This window comes from Chiloscyllium plagiosum, unplaced genomic scaffold, assembly GCF_037043375.1.
Source record: "Chiloscyllium plagiosum isolate Xiang-an unplaced genomic scaffold, Cpla_swu_hap1 HiC_scaffold_37, whole genome shotgun sequence".
NCBI lineage: Eukaryota > Metazoa > Chordata > Chondrichthyes > Orectolobiformes > Hemiscylliidae > Chiloscyllium > Chiloscyllium plagiosum.
This window is the reverse complement of record NW_028270175.1, coordinates 65,478,441-65,495,769: the sequence shown is the minus strand read 5'-3', so window position 1 is coordinate 65,495,769 and position 17,329 is coordinate 65,478,441. Positions and strand designations below refer to the sequence as shown.

The following is a 17,329-nucleotide window of genomic DNA, read 5'->3' as shown; positions in this document are numbered from 1 at the left end:
CATCTACCTATTGCCTTCCTAGCTCCCTTCCCACCAACCACACACATCTCAGCCCTCTTACTACTCCCCCTCCCCCACCAATCCCGGTATTCCTGATGAAAAGAATATGCCCAAAATGTCAATTATCTTGCTCCTGAGATGCTGCCTGACCTGCTGTGCTTTTCCAGCGCCACACGTTAACGCAAGCTGGAAGAACAACACCTCATCTTCTACTTGGGGACCCTGCACCCCTCTAGCGCCAGTATCAAATTCAATAATTTTAGGTCCTGAACTCTCCAATGTCCTTGGGCCCTAGCCTTTTAACCCACATACCAGGCCTTGTTATCACATAGCCTACCATTACACATTACCTATGGTTAGCCACTAACAGTCCCAATAAACAGCTAATCACCCTCCCCCAGCCAGAACATTATCCACTCCTTTGTCCAACTGCTCCCATCTCTTTGGACTCGATCACCACCTATCATTTACTTCTTAACCCCTACCTTCTGCATATAAACCGACATTTCTTTTCAGTAACATCAGTTCTGAGGAAGGGTCAGCAGATCCAAAATGTTAACTCTGATTTCTCTTCACAGATGCTGCCAGACCTGCTGAGCTTTTCCAGTACCTTTTGGTTATTGTGAGAGATTTACAGCATCTGCAGTTCTTTTGGTTCTAATTTATAAGGAATTTCTAATTCAGCTCTAGCAGCCTAAAACCGAGTGTTTATAAACTCTCCCAGTCCACAATAGCTCCATTTCTTCCCCAGACATTGCAGTCTCTCCCATTCCCTTCACACTCACTAGGTCTCCCCTCACCGTGACACTGCGCCTGCACAGCTCACGGCCACAGGTTGGCCTGCTGGACCCACCCCAATTCACTCCCATTGGCTGGAGGATCACGCTAATTCTCCTATTGGTCTGAAGTGGCTGTCAATCACCCGGGCCCCATTGTGACATGAGTGGGCTCCTCCCAAGAGCAACGGATGTTGAGGTGTGACTTCATAGAGCTTTATAAAATCCTGAGGAGTATGGATGGGAAAAATAGACAAGGTCTTTTCCCTGGGGTTGGGGAGTCTAGAACGAGAGGGTATGGGTTTAAGGTGAGAGGGAAAAAATTTAAAAGGGACCCTAGAGGCAACTTTTTTCACACTGAGATTGGTGCAAGTATGGAATCTTCTGTTCAGGGAAATGGTGGAGGCTGGTACAATTACACCATTTGGCATCTGGATGGGTATGTGAATAGGAAGGGTGTAGAGGGATACGTGCCAAGTGTTGGCAAATGGGACTAGATTAGGTTGGGATATCTGGTTGGCATGGACCAGTTCAACCAAAGGGTCTAATTCCATGCTATAGGTCTCTATGACTCTGCCCTGGGATGAGCTTCATTATTCACAGTGAATGGGGCAGTAACACAGAGCACAGGGGTTTGGGGCTATTCAGCCCATTGGGGCTGTACTCTCTCCCTCTGGAGATGGTGCCAGTCTATCCCAACTCACCTCCCATTTGTCTGTAGCCCTCCAAATCCTTCCTTAAAAAAGTTAAATTCCAAATTTGTTTTGACAATAACTACTGAATCTGCATCCAGCTGTTGGTCAAACTGTTCCAGATGATCCGAACTTAGTGAGTAAAATAATCTTCACATTTTTAACCTGAATTATTTGCCAGTTACCTGAAGGTAGTTACTAAAAATTGTGACGTCAATAATTTCTCCCTGTCTCTCTGTAAATTAAATATCCTGGAAACAAATCTGCTCCTGGTCGATATCACTGCCTAACCTTCTCAGCTCCAAGGAGAATTATCTGATCTTCTGCTAACTCTCCATCAAAGAGAAACCCATCTTAATTTTATTAGTGCCATAAAGATGTATAGCAGAGAAACAGACCCTTGATCCAACTTGTCCTTGCCGACCAGATATCCTAAATTAATCTCATCCCATATGCCAGAACCTGGCCTATATCCTTCTAAACTTTTGCTAATCACATACAACACCTCAAAGGCATAATTGGGTAAATGTACCAGCCTCCACACTTCCTCTGGCAGCTCATTCCATAAACGTACCATGTTCAGCTAGAAACATTACTCCTTAGATCCCTTTTAAATCTTTTCCCTCACACGTGAAGCCTGTGCCCCCAAGCTTTGGACTCACATATCCTGGGAATAAGACCCTGGGATTTCACCCTATCCATGCCCCTCACAATTGTATCCGATGCTCCAGAGAAAACAGCCCCAGCCTATTCAGCCTCTACCTATATAGCTCAAACCCTCAACCCTGGCAACATCTTTGCGGATCTTTTCTGAACCCTTTCAAGTTTCACAATATCATTCCGATAGCAGAGAGACCAGGACTGAAAGCAGAATTCCAGAACTGGCTGAATCAATGTGCTGTGCAGCTGCAAAATGGTGTCCCAACTCCACTACTGAATGCACTGACCAGTAAAGGCAAGTACACCAAACACCTTCTTCACTACCCTGCCTATGATTCCACTTTCAAGGAACTATGAACCTGCACTCCAAGGTCTCTTTGTTCAGCAACACTCCCCAGGACCTTCCCATTAAGTGTATAATTCCTGCCCTCATTTGCTTTTCCAAAATGGAGTATCTCACATTTATCTGAAATAAACTCGATCTGACAATCCTCAGCCCATTTGATTGAAGTCCCATTGTACTCTGAGGTAACCTTCTTCGCTGTCCAGTGCGCCTCCAATTTTGATGTCTACTGTAAACCTACTAACTATATCTCATATATTCACATAGAAATCACTGATATAAATGATGACAAGCAGGGGACCCAGCACCGATCCTTACACCATATTGCTCATCACAGGCCTCCACTCCGAAAAGCACTACCCTCCGTCTCCAACCTTCAAGCCAATTTGTATCCAAACAGCTGGTTCTCTCCGTATCCCATGGTGTATAACTCGCTAACCAGTCTGTTATGTGGAAGACTTTTTGAATGTCTTTCTGAAGTCCAAGTTAGTGATTTATGTACAAAGGCATGCTGACTATCCCTACTCACTTCTTGCCTTTCCAATTACATATAAACCTATCCTTCAGAATTCCTTCCAACACCTTGTCTGCCACTAACTTCAGACTTCCCAGTGTATTGTTCCCTGGCCTTTCCTCATCACCTTTCTCGCAACACCTCACCTGTGGCTATCAGTGATAGAAATATCTCAGTGAGGGCCTGGCAATCACTTCCCTAACTTCCCACAAAGATTTGGGATATACCTGATCAGGTCCCACAGATTTACTCAGCTTTATGTGTAAGACATCCAGTACAACCTCCTCTGTAATATGGACAGTTGTCAAGTTATCACTATTTATTTCTCCAAAGTCTCTAGCTTCCATATCGTCTTCCAGTAAAAGCTGACAAGAAATCCTCAGATAGTATCTCTCCCACCTTCTGTGGTTCCACAGACAGCCTTGTTGATCTTTGAGGGTCCATATTCTCTGCCTGGTTACTCTTTTGTCCTTCGTGTTTTGTAGAATCTCTTTGGATTGTCCTTAAACCTCTTTCCCCCCAAAGCTATCTCATGCATGCTTTTTGCCCTCCTGTTTTCCCTCAAGTGTACTCCTACTGCCCCAAACCTCCGAGGGATTCACTCAAACCCAGCTGTCTGTACCTGCCATATCCCTCCTTCATCTTTTTGACCAGACCCTCAATTTCTCTAGACACACAGCATTCTCTACACCTACCAGACTTGGCAATAACAGGAACATACTGTCTATGTTCCCTTGTTGTCTCATTTTCACAGGCCTATGGAGGCAATGGCAGATGAGGACATGGAAACAGTCATTCTCAGTAAAGAGGTAGTGTTGGGAAAGATAACAGCCCAAAAGTACATGGGTCTCCTGGCCATGATGGAATGCATCCCAGGGGACTAAAAGAGATGGTGAAGGGTCTATTGACCTTCCTTGCTCGAGGGATGGCTTTGCTGCAGCTGTACAGGGTGCTGGTGAGGTCACACCTGGAGTACTGTGTACAGGTTTGATCTCCTTACTTCAGCAAGGATGTACTGACACTGGAGGGGGTGCAGAGGAGGGTCACTAGTTTGAGTCAGGAGTTGAGAGGGTTGGTGTATGTGGAGAGATCGAATAGACTGGGACTATATTTGTTGGAATTTAGAAGAATGGGAGGTTGTATTGGAAAAAATAAAATTAAGAAGGGAATAGATAAGATAGAAGCAGGGAGGTTATTTCCATTGGGGGGTGGGCGCGCGGGTCAACCTAGAGAGCATAGCGTCAAAATAAGGGGGTATCTGATTTAGGACAGAGTTGAGGAGGAACTTCTTCGGCTAAAGAGTTATGAATCTGTGGAATTCCCTGCTGAGTGCAGCAGTTGACATTATCAACTCGAATGCCTTTAAGGCAAAATGTAGATTTGCAAACAGGAAAGGAATTAAAGGTTATGGTGAGGGAGCAGGAATGTGGAGCTGAGGCCATGAAAAGCTCAGCCCTGACCTTATTGAATGGCAGTGCAGGCTTGAGGGACCAGATGGCCTACTCCTGCTCCTATTCCTTCTGTTCTTATGTTCCCACTTTCCAGCCGTCCCTTTACCTGGGGGTTGCAAAGAAATATTGAAAGTTCTCGCCTTGTCCCGTCACAATTCACCTTTGTCCAACTTTGAACACCAACTTTTAGATCTGGTCTATTATTTTCTGCAACTATTTTAAAACTAGTAGAGTTATCGTCAGAGAATCCCACGTGTGGACGCAGGCCATTCAGCCCATCACATCCACACTGACCCTCAGAGCCTCCTATCTTAACCCTGTAACGCTGCATTTCCCATGGCCAATCCACACAACCTGCACATCCCTGAACAATATGGGCAATTCAGCCTGGATTATCCACACAACCTGCACATCTTTGGATTGTGGGCGGAAACCAGAGCACCCGGACGAAACCCACACAGACAACCTCAATAAGGTGATCATCCAGTTCCTATTTCCCAGTTCCACCCAAGTAAGTTCACCGGGCGAACTCCCATGAATATCCTCCCTAAACACAACAATAATGTTATCCCTCATCAAAAACACCATTCCACCTTCTCTCTTATCCCCCTTTCTATCCTTCCTCTTACATCTATTCCCTGGAACATTAAGCTACCTGTCCTTTCCAACCTAAGCCACGTTTCTTGAATACCCACTATACCCCAGTCCCATTTTCAAAACCATATCTTAAGCTCATCCGCTTTCCCTGTCAAACCTCTTGCATTGAAATAAATGCAGTGCAGTGCTATCAAAAGGACAGACTGATGGGCAGAGGGGGTAAGATGGCCCTGTTGGTGAGGGATGACGTTGAGCCCCTTGCGAAGGGAGATACACAGAATTAGGAGACATAGAGTCAGATGGGAGGGTGGCTAATGTTGTCCCACTTTTCAAGAAAGGTGGGAGAGAGAAAACAAGGAATTATAGACCGGTTAGCCTGATGTCAGTGGTGAGAAAGATGCTGGAGTCAATTATAAAAGATGAAATTATGGCTGATTTGGATAGCAGTAATAGGATTCGTCAGAGTCAGCAGGGATTTACAAAGGGGAATATACTGACTTGGATTGAAAATTGGCTGGCTGACTGGAAGAGTAGTGATAAATGCATCCTTTCGGAATGGCAGGCAGTGACTAGTGGGGTATCACAAAGTACGGTGCTGGGACCGCAGCTGTTTACAATATACATTAATAATATAGATGATCGTATTAAAAGTAATATTAGCAAATTTGCTGTGACACAAAGCTGGGTGGCAGGGTGAAATGTGAGAAGGATGTTATGTGAATACAGGTTAACTTGGACAGGCTAGGTGAGTGGACGGATGCATAGCAGATGCAGTTTAATGTGGATAAATGTATGGTTATCCACTTTGGAGGCAAGAACAGGAAGGCAGATTACTATCTAAAAGGAGTCAGTTTTGGTAAAGGGGAAGTACAACGAGATCAGTCAATAAAAGCAAGCACGCAGGTACAGCAGGTAGTGAAGAAAGCTCACTGCATGCTGGCCCTCATAACAAGAGGAATTGAGTATAGGAGCAAAGAGGTCCTTCTGCTAAGACCGCACCTAGAGTATTGTGTGCAGTTTTGGTCTCCACATTTGAGGAAGAGCATTGTGGCGATTGAGGGAGTGTTGGGTAGGTTCATGAGGTCAATTCCCGGAATGGCGAAATGATCATATGTTGAAAGATTGAAGCGACTGAGCTTGTATACACTTCAGTTTAGTAGAATGAAAGAGGATCTGATTGAGACCTACAAGATTATTAAAGGGTTGGACACTCTGGAGGCAGGAAGCATGTTTCCACAGATGGGTGAGTCCAGAACCAGAGGACAGAGTTTAAACATAAGGGAAAGGCCATTTAGAACAGAGTTGAGGAGAAACGTCTTCACCTAGAGAGTAGTGGACACATGGAGTTCACTGCCCCAGAAGGCAGTGGAGGCCAAATCTCTGGATACTTTCAAGAAAGAGATGGATAGAGCTGTTAAAGATAATGGAATCAAGTGTTACGGAGATAAGACAGGAACAGGAGACTGATTGTGGACGATCAGCCATGATCATAATGAATGGTGGTGCTGACGCAAAGGGCAGAATGGCCTATTCCTGCACCGATTGTCTATTGTACCTTGTCAGTCCGACCTCATTCTGTGCCTTGCCCTTGCCTGCCTTGCCTGTCTAACTTCTCAACTGTACCAGTCTCAGACTTACCTCCTTTCTCACTATCTCTTTAGGTTTCCCCCCACGCCCTCACTGGTTTAATGCCTTCTGAGTAGCACTAGCAAATCTCCCTGCTTGGATATTAGACACCTTCCAATTCAGGTGTAATCCATCTTTCTTACGCACGTCAATTCTACCCCAGCAGAGATTCCAATGATCCAAAAATGTGAATCCTTCTCCCCTGTATCAGATCCTTGGCCATGCATTCATCTGCTCTACCCTGCTATTCCTACTCTCACTAGCATGTGGTACCGGGAGTAATCCAGATATTACTACCCACAAGGACCTGCTTATTATCCTCCAGGCTAATTTGCTATATTCTCTCATCAGGACTTCATCCTTCTCTCTTATGTCATTGGTACCAATGTACAGCGACCTCCCACTGATCATTCTCCCCTTTCAGAATACTCTGCACCCTCAGATGCATCCTTCACCCAGACAGTAGGGAGGCACCAGCCCATTCTGATGTCTGACTGTTAGCTACAGAAACTGCAGTCTGTGCTGCAGACTAGAGAGCCCCCTATCACCATCGATCGCGTGGAGCCTGATATACCTCAGATTACACTAGATACTTGGCTGTCAGTGCGATATTCCCCGGACAGTGTGATCCCAGACGCTTTCCAAAACAGTATACTTGTTTGAGGTGGAAATAAACACAGGAGACTCCTGCACTACTTGCCCTCCCCTCCTCCCTTTCCGAGAGGAAACCCATCCACCTGACTGGATCGGCGGTTTTCCTAACTTTCTGAAACTGCCACCTATCACACCCCCCGGCCCCTGTAAATTCTTCATTACCTTTAACCATCGCTCCATCTGGTCCATGAAATCCTACAGGATTTGCATCCTCACTTCCTGCAGACAATCAGGATCACTGAAACTTTCCTTAATCTCCTAAATCCAACAGGAAGAGCACATCACTGTACGAATGGCCATCTCTGCACCTTAACAGACCACAGACCCAGAAAAAGGCACACAGTCTTACAGCTTTACAAAACACTACTCTAGAATAAATTAGTACCAATATTTTATATTAAAAAACTTAATCAAAGTATCATAAGATGTGTATTTAAAGAAATAAACCGTCGCCCTACTGAATGTTGTAGCTTTACTAAAATAAAACAGACTAAGATTTATCTTTGAAGAGACCGAAACCCACTGAGTTGTGCGTCACAGATGAACAGCACTAAACAGAACCTTCGCTCAAATTTGTCCATGCCGACCAGATATCCGAACCTAATCTTATCGCTCTTGCCAGCACCTGGGCCATATCCCTCTAAATCTTTCATATTCATGTCAAGTATCCAAATGCCTTTAAAATGCTATAATTGTCAGCCTCCACCACTTCTTCTGGCAGCTTATTCCATACACACACCACTCTCTGCGTGAAAAAGGTTGCTCCTTAGTTCCCTTTTATATCTTTCCCCTCTCACCCTCAACCTATGCTCTCTACTTCTGGACTCTCCTACTCAGGGAAAAGAGATGGAAATGTGTTGCTGGAAAAGCGCAGCAGGTCAGGCACATCTAGGGAACAGGAGAATCGACGTTTCGGGCATTAGCCCTTCTTCAGGAATGAGGAAAGTTGGTCCAGCAGGCTAAGATGAAGGGAAAAGACCTTGTCTATTTACCATATCCATGTTACTAATGATTTTATAAACCGCTACGGAGGTCACTCCTCAGTCTCTGATGCTCCAGGGAAAGAAAGCCCCAGCCTTTTTGCTCTCTTCCTGCAGCTCAAACCCTGGCAATATCCTTGTAAATCTTTGCTGAGCCCTTTCAAGTTTCACAACATCCTTCCGATTGATGGAGAACAGAATTGCACACAATATTCCAAAAGAGACCTAACCAATGTCATGTACATGACCTTCCAACGTCTATACTCAATGCTCTGATCAATAAAGGAATGTATTCCAAACACTTTCTTCAATATCCTATCCACCTGCAACTCTACGTTCAAGGAAATATGAACCTTCACTGCAAGTTTTCTTTGTTCATCAACACTATCTAGGAATTTGCCACTAAGTGTATCAGTCCTGTTAAGATTTGCTTTTCCAAAATGCAGCACATCACATTTATCTGAATTAAATTCCATCTGCCACTTCTCACCCATCTGAACAACATCCTGTTGTAATCTGAGGTAACCACTCTTCGCTGTCCACTATACCTCCAATTTTGGTGTCATCTGCAAACTTACTAACTATACCTCCTATGCTCATATCTAAATCATATTATATAAATGACAAAAAGTAGTTGACCCAGCACTGATCCTTGCGGCATTCCACTGGTCACATGCCTCCAATCTGAAAAACAACCCTCCACCACCACCCTGCCTTCTACATTTGAGCCAGTTCTGTATCCAAACGGCTAGTTCTCCCTGTATTCCATGAGATCTAACCTTGCTAACCAGTCTTCCATGGGGAACCTTGTTGAGCGCCTTACTGAATTCCAATGATCATGTCCACCTCTCAGCCCTCATCAATCCTCTTTGATACATCTTCAAATAACTCAATCAAGTTTGAGAGACATGATTTCCCACGCACATAGTCATGCTGACTATCACTAATCAGTCCTTGCTTTTCAGAATACACGCGCATCTTGTTCCTCAGGATTCCCTCCAACAACTTGCCCAGCATCAATCTCAGGCTGACCGGTCGATAGTTCCCTGGCTTGTCCTTACCACCTTTCTTAAATAGCGGCACCACGTTAACCAACCTCTAGTCTTTTGACATCTCACCTGTGATAATCGATGATACAAATATCTCCGCAAGAGGCCCAGCAATCACATTCCCAGCTTCCCAGGGTTCTAGGGTTCACCTGATCAGGTGCTGGGGAGTAACCAAGCTTTACGGGTTACAAGACACCCAGTACGTCCTCCTCTGTAAGATGGACATATTTAACATGTCGACATCTATTTCCCCACATTCCATATTGCCCATGTCCTTCTCCACAGTCAACACTGATGCAAAACATTCAGTTAGTATCGCTCCCATCTCCTGCGGCTCCACGCATAGACTACCTTTCAGATCTTTGAGGAGCCCTATTCTCTCTCGAGTTACCCTTTTGTTCTTAATGTATTTATAAACACCCTTGGGATTATTCATAACCCTATTTGCCAAAGCTATCTCATGTCCCCTTTTTGCCCTCCTGATTTCCCTCTTAAGTATACTCCTACTGTCTTTAATGCTCAGGGTTTAAATGCAAAATATTACATCTTGATAAAACAAACAAGGGCAGACTGACACTAATTAAAAACAGGGCCTCGATAGTGACATGGAACAAAGAGGCCGAGGGGTTCGGGTCTTTCACGTCTGTGTCACATGTAGACAGGGTGGTTAATAAGGTGCTTGGCACACTTGCCTTCATTGCTCAGACCTTTGAGTACAAGAGCTGGGACATTATTTTGGATGTTGGGGATGCCTTTTCTGGAATTCCGTGTCCAGTTCTGGTCATGCTGATATCGGGAGGACATTATGTAGTTGGAGCGGATTCAGAAGAGATTTACCAGGATTTGATGGGAATGGATAGTTTGAATTATATGTAGAGGCTGGATAGGCTGCGACTTCTTTTACTGGCGCGCAGGAAGCTGAGGAGTGACCTTATTAGATGTTTCTCAAATCATGGAGGGGTGGTATCAGTAATGTGTACAGCAGGTGTCCTTTACAGGAAGGGACGCGATTCAAGACTGGGTACATACCTTTTAAGGTGACAGCACAACAGCTTTAAAAAGGCGTTCGGGAATTTTTTTTTTTATTTTTGTTCAGATAATGGTTTGTGTGTGGAATGAACTATCAGAGGAAGTGGTAGTTGTGAATCAAATTACAATTTTAGGGTGGCACAGTGATTAGTACTGCTGCCAGGACCCCAGGTTCAATTCCAGCTTTGGACAACTGTCTCTGTGGGACTTGCACATTCTCCCAGTGTCTGCATGGGTTGCTTCCAGGGGCTCCAGTTTCCTCCCTAATGACAGAGCAGCCCTATGGTCTGGTAGGACAATGCTGCCTTTACCTTTTACACAGTGATGCCACTGTGTCTCTGGGATGGGGAGAGGGAATGCTGAAGGTCGTGGATGGGACACCACTCAGGCACAATGCTTTGTCCTGGAGGATGTTCACTTTCTTTAATAGTGTTGGGGGGTGCACTGATGCAGGCAAGTGGAGAATGTTCCAACACAACTCTGATGTGTGCCTTATCGAGACAAACAGACATTGGGGAATCAGGGGTTTGGGGAAACTGAGATTGTTCTCCTTGTAGCAAAGGCAATTGAGAGGAGCTGTGACAGAGGGGTTTAGAAAAGTTACACGTTATAATAATAAAGCTTATAACCATCAGCTCATTATACAAGGATTACAGGACACACATTAAAGGTTTGGGAAGATTCAAAGGAGAACTTTTATGCTGCAAATGGGATTCGGGTGGAATACAATACTCACACACAATGAGAATATCCAAGTCCTGATGAATTGAGTAATTCAATCAGTTAGGTGTTAAATGACTGAGATTACCATCTGAATGTCCACCTGTAGTATCCTGTAATACAAGTTTTTCAAATCCATCACTGTCAGTTCAGGTTAGAAACTCGCACCATCCCCTCTTCCTGGCCCAGGATGACTGGACACATTACCCCTTGTGGAGGTCAGCAGTCAGTTCAGGTTGAAATCTATGTGGGTTTCTAGGAGTTTCCACCTTGGAATTTCATGTGATTGAACAGAGCAGATCTTTGACACATGGGACAGAATATTCCAAGAGTCAGTGAGATGTGGAGAGCAGGATTTGCTTCCTTTTTTTTCCTTCCATGCTGCCGCTGTGCCTCATCAATAAGACATGGGGAGTGAAAGGCTCATGCAGCTCGATGGGCACGTTGCCTCCACTCTGACCAATGGGCAGCAAGCTCCTCCCATAGAGTATCTCTAAAAACAGAGCAACTCTGCATGCTTCACACTGCCCAGTGCTCCCAGTAAATGTTTAGAAGGGGGGAGGGGAACTCCTGGAAAAGGCATAACTGTAAAGTTCTAAGAGGATTGTGAAGAGAGAGAGATGCTCAGGAGAAGGGGGCAACAAGTTGCCAGATGGAGTATAATTTGGGAAAATGGGAAGTTGGTCATTTTGGAGGGGATAATAAAAGAACAGAGTGCTATTTAAATGGTGGAAACTGTAGAAAGCTGCACCACAAAGGGACCAGGGTAATTGTGCAGGAAACACTGAAAGCTAGCAGATTCTGGGTCAGTCACGAAATCAAGGGTTCATTTCAGATTCATCAAGTTTAAAGTAACACCGACACGGGTAAGGGGTTTCAGTAGCAATGGAGCTGGGGTGAGGTGGAGACAAGCAACATTTGAGAGTTTGGAATTCCTGGTGTTTGTGATTGCTAGATGTCTGATCAGAAGGTCACCTTGGGGTTACAGATATGACAGCAAAGTTGTGAAGTCTAGTTCTATCTCAGACTGCACCCAGCGAGAGGGAGGGGCTCAGCAGTAAGGGAAAGTAATTTTTAAAGCAACTGAGGGTAATGGATTTAACCGTAACAATGTTTCTTTGGAGGAAATTGCAGTTAATCGAGGAGTGGGAGTGTGATAAGCAGTTTGGTAACTGAGTAACAGTGGAGTAATGGAGAGGGATGATGGGGAGGGAGAGCTGGGCATTGTCAGTGTACATGTGAAACCTCACACTGTGCTTTTGGACGATGTCACCTCCTGGCAGTGCGTAGGTGAGAAACAGGAGGGACCAAGGATAGATCCTTGAGGGACACCAAATACAAGAATTCAGAAAGGAAAGGGAGAGTGGAGATGGAGCAGGACTTACAAATGATGATGAGGTCAAATGTTAGTTTTTTTTTTGCAGAATGGATGAGAAGAACATAACCAGAAAAGACAGACAGACAGAACAAGGAACAATACCTGTGAATTGGCGAGGGGGAGTGGTGAGGAGGAAACAGAATTGGAATGTCTGTAGTTTAGCGAGACTAGTAAAAGATCAAGGTGAGCTCTGATAATGCTTGACAAGAGACTGGAGAAAGGTGTAAGTTTGGGACAAAAATCAGGAACACCATGTGAGGCAGTTTGTCTCGGTGGGCTAGTGGGAGGGAGGGAGGGAAGCAGCAAAGGCAGCTGATCGGATTGTCTCAGTCTTAGTAACAGAGAAACTCAATGTGCTCCTTGCTCTTGTCGTTGGAGGGAAGGATGAAGGAGACAGGATGATGGACAGTGTTTTACAAAGAAACAAAACCAGGGTTAGTGATATTTAAAATGAGTGAACAAACCTAATATATTTAACTTTTATCCAGAATATTAAAATGTACAACTGAAGTCCTTGCTCGCATCCCAGCTCGGCAGATGGTGGAATCTGAATTCAAGAAAAAAATAACTGGAATTAGGAATCTCCTGATCTCCATGGAACCATTGTCAATGGTGAAAAAAATCCTGACAACCTGACAGTCGCCCAACAAGCTACTCACTGTATTAATCACTGCAAAGTCTCAAATGAAACTGGATGGACCACTTGGCATCTAACAAGGATTTAGGAAATACAACCACAGAATCAGCTCTCTCGACTCTGCAACGTCCTCCTCACTAACATCTGTTTTTTTTGTGCCAAAACGTGGTGAGCTGTCTCACAGACTCGTCAAGGATCAGCCTGACATAGTCATACTCACAGAGTAATCCCTTGCAGATAATGGCCAGACACCACCATCACCATCCCTAGATAGACAGTGTGATGATGGAAAAGCACAACAGGTCAGGCAGCATCCAAGGAGCAGGAGAATCGATGTTTCGAGCCTAAGCCTTTCATCAGCCTGACCTGCTGTGCTTTTCGAGCACCACACTTTCGACTCTGATCTCCAGCATCTGCAGTCTTCATTTCTCCTGAAATCTCTGGATATGTCCTGTCCCACCAGCAGGACAGACCAGGCAGAGGTGATGGCACAGTAGTGTACACACAGGAACCATTTGCCCTGGGAGTACTCATGGACACCAGGAAGTCTCATGGCTCCTGCTGATTACCACATACCGTGCTCCCACAGCTGATGAATCAGTGATCCTCCATGTTGAATAACACTTGGAGGAACAACGGAGACAATAAAATGGTGAGAAGCCTACTATGGGTACAGGATTTCAATGTCCTCTACCAAGAGTAGCTCAGCAGCAGGATTACTGACTGAGCTGGTCGGGTCTTCAAGGACATAGCTGCTCAACTGGGTTTGCAGCAGGCGGTAACGGAACCAGCAAGAGGGAAAAACATAAAAGATCTTATCAGTATGAATCTGCCAGCTGCAAATGCATCTGTCCTTGACAGTATCGGTAAGAGCGACCATCCCACAGTCTTTTTGGAGACAAAGCCTCACCTTAAATTTGAGAAAAACCTCCATTGTGCTGAGTGGTACTATCACCGTGCTAAATGGGACAGATGTAGGAACTCAAACTGGATCTCTCTCAGGCACTGTGGGATAACAACAGCAGAACTGTACTCCAGCACAATCTGTAATCTCATGGGTTTGTACTGATAGCTTGTGCTCCAGAACTTGCCACCCACCAAGCCACATACCGCTCCAGCACTGGCATCAACCAACAATGTGGAACATTGCCCAGGGATGTTCAACACAAAAACACAGGGCAATCCAACCCAGGCAATTTCCCTCTGTCAGTCCACACTCGATCAGCAGTAAAGTGATGGAAGATGTAATCAACAGGGCTACCAAGCAGCAGCTGCTCAGCAACAGCCAGCTGAGTGACACTCATTTTAGGCTCCACCAGGGCCACTCAGCTCCCGATTGTTTTACCGCCCTGATTCACAATCTGGCAACCAGCTGAATCCCAGAGGTGAGGTGAGGTGAGAGTGACAGCCCAGTCCCACTCCAAAATCACTAATTCTAGCTGGTTCCACCCTCATCTCAGCTCATATACTGAAACTCTCATCCATCGTGTGTTATTTCCAAACTTAATTATCCAAACACACTCCTGGCCACCCTGTAATCTCAAGAAAAAAAATGAAAGGTCTAACGCGCACGTGCTCACTTCTCCCCAAACATGTTCATCAGTCAAAAGGCTCCTATTCATAAGCAACAACAATTTAAAATTCTCATTCTTGATTTGATTCCTGGCTGTAATCATCCCTAGCTCCCTGCACCACACTTCCTTTGTAGAGGTCTCAACCCATTTTCTTAGAGACTCCCATTGATTTGTTAATTCATTACTTCAACTGTGTGGCTGATTCTACAGTTACTAAAGCAACATGGTCTGGAATTTGCAGACAAAACCTCACAGATCTGCTTTCTACCTTTAAGACATCCCTCAAAACCTGCTTTTTGGCAATGCTTTTGGTCACCTGACCTAATATCTCCACCTCTGGCCTTATATCTAAAGTTCTCAATAGTACTTTTATGAAATTATAAGTATGATAATAAAACTACAAACTGTTGTTGATTTGGACATTATCTTCAGATCTTTACTGTTGCTGTAATGAATAATCTGTAACATCTCTTACCCAACCACATTGTGGGAGCACCTTCACTACACAAACTGCAGCTGTACAAGAAAGTCAAACATCAGCCTCTCCACAGGCAACAGAGCTTTGGCATTAATCACTGGTATCTGTGATGTTTCAGGGAGTGCAAAACGGATTACAGGGAATGAAAAAGAAAAAAGTAATCTGATAATAGAGCAGCACATAGTCAGGGACTGGGCTTCAGTCAAAAACTCATTTACAAAGGGTCTATAAAAGTAATAATACAGTAATAAACAGACCAAAAATACACCCATGGTTCGAGACTGAGGAAGCTAGATATTGACAAAGTGGTCATGAGGGAGCCCAGAGGTGAATCAGAGCAGTATTGGCTGCTATGATCACAATGACTCTGTACTGGAGAAAGTCTGCACATGCGCCTGGCTGCACCTTGCCCCCTACAAAGATGGCGGCCGCGCATGTGTCCAGTGAATCGTTGTCCCGAATAAAGATGGCGGCGCTCACTCAGGCCTGCAGCCGCGCTGAGGCAATTCCTCATTTACTGCAAACACGGGACTGGGACGTTCAAATTTGTATTTTCCGACATGCACAATTTGTTTGTAAAACCCCTCCGCTCATGGCAATACAGTTTTTCTCCCGTTTTCCTGTTTATTTCTTTCCTTACCGTATCCTTTCTCTCCATATCTTGCCGAGCATTCATTACAGCGACTGTGCGCCGCGCGCGAGGGTGATCACATGGTTTAGTGTAGCTCCGCCCTTCATTCATGTTGATTGGTTGGAGGACCAACATCCCGCCAGGTCATCCAGCTCCGCCCACCGTCCAATTGGTCCGGTGCTGACATCATTCACCCGGAGTCCCTTTGTTGGCGACAACATGCGCAGTGTGTCCTGCTTTAGCTGATATGTTGGGTATTGTGATGGGAGAGTTTGCTGAGTCTAAGGATTCCCTTTGTGTGAGCTCTGCAGTAGATTTCCTTTATTCATGGAGGGAATTGCCTTCCTACTCATGGCTGCATAGCTATGATTGATGTTTCAACGCCATCTGAATCAGTACATAAACACCACTTTTTCACATCTGAGATCTTTAGCACATTGTATCACGGTCTTCTTTGGAAACAAAAAAAACATGAAATGGAGCCTCCAGGAATCGGAGCAGGAGTAGGCAATTCATCCCTTTCAGCTTGTTCCCCCATTCTATCAGATCATGGCTTGGCCAACCCAGACCTCAGCACCTCTTTTATGCTTGATCCGCATAGCCCTCAACTGCTCAATATTTCAAAAATCCATCTGCCCTCTTAAAATAATTTGAGATAGAATCATAGATTCCCTCCTGTGTGGAAACAGGCCCTTCAGCCCAACAAGCCAGAACAACCCTCCGAAGAGTAACCCAACCTTCCCCCTCCCACATTTAACTTTCACAATTGTTTGGGTGAGAAAATTCTACCCATTCACTGAGAGAAAAAATTCTTTACTTTTTCTAAAATGAATGTTCCCTTATGTAATGTCCCCTGGTTTGAGACTTCACTGGTGCTCGAAGATCTAGTCAACATCTATTCTGTCAAGCTCCTCAGAATCTTGTTTCCATAAGATCACCCCTGCTTATCTATTCTTGATAGGTCAACCCTTTCATCCTCGAAGCACCTAAGTGAATCTTTTTTGAATGGTTTCCGATGTTAGTTTATCCTTTATTAAATATGGGAGCTAACATTGCATACAACACTGCAAGTGAGGACTCACCAACAGCCAGTGTGGTTAACCAATCCTCAATCCATGCTAATACATTACGCCGATACCATGAGCTCCTAAATTGTGCAATTAACTTTTATGTAGCACCTTATCATTTGCATTTTTAAAATCCAAATACAGAACATCATTGGATTGCCCTTTATCAGCCCTTCCTTGTTATCTCCTCAATGAACTGTTGCAAATTTGTCAAATATAGTTTCTCTTTCACAAAACCCAGTCTATCATGTTTAATGATAAGCTTTCCTAAATGTCCTGCAATTTCTCACTTTAATATTCGACTCTGTAGATTCTTTCAGTAGATTTGCTAAGTATGATTCCCCTCTCTTAAATCCATGTGGACTCTGTCCAATCCTGTCACTGTTCAGTAAGAAACTTGACTATACTCCAATGTAGTTAGTAAATGTATCTGTATTTATTTTTAAAAATAGATTACTTATCAATGCTGGACC

General features: G+C 44.5%; 1 long non-coding RNA gene across 1 annotated transcript in view; it reads right to left on the bottom strand.

Moving 5' to 3' along the window:
• LOC148139834 (uncharacterized) overlaps positions 1–15,264 on the bottom strand; it is a 972,613-nt gene extending 957,349 nt beyond the window's left edge. The window contains exons 1-3 of the long non-coding RNA XR_015753386.1: positions 15,156–15,264; positions 12,934–13,016; positions 11,108–11,204 (exon numbers count right to left, since the gene is read on the bottom strand). This is a non-coding gene — a long non-coding RNA (uncharacterized LOC148139834). The remainder of the gene's footprint in view (positions 1–11,107; positions 11,205–12,933; positions 13,017–15,155) is intronic.
• Positions 15,265–17,329: the final 2,065 nt, after the last annotated feature.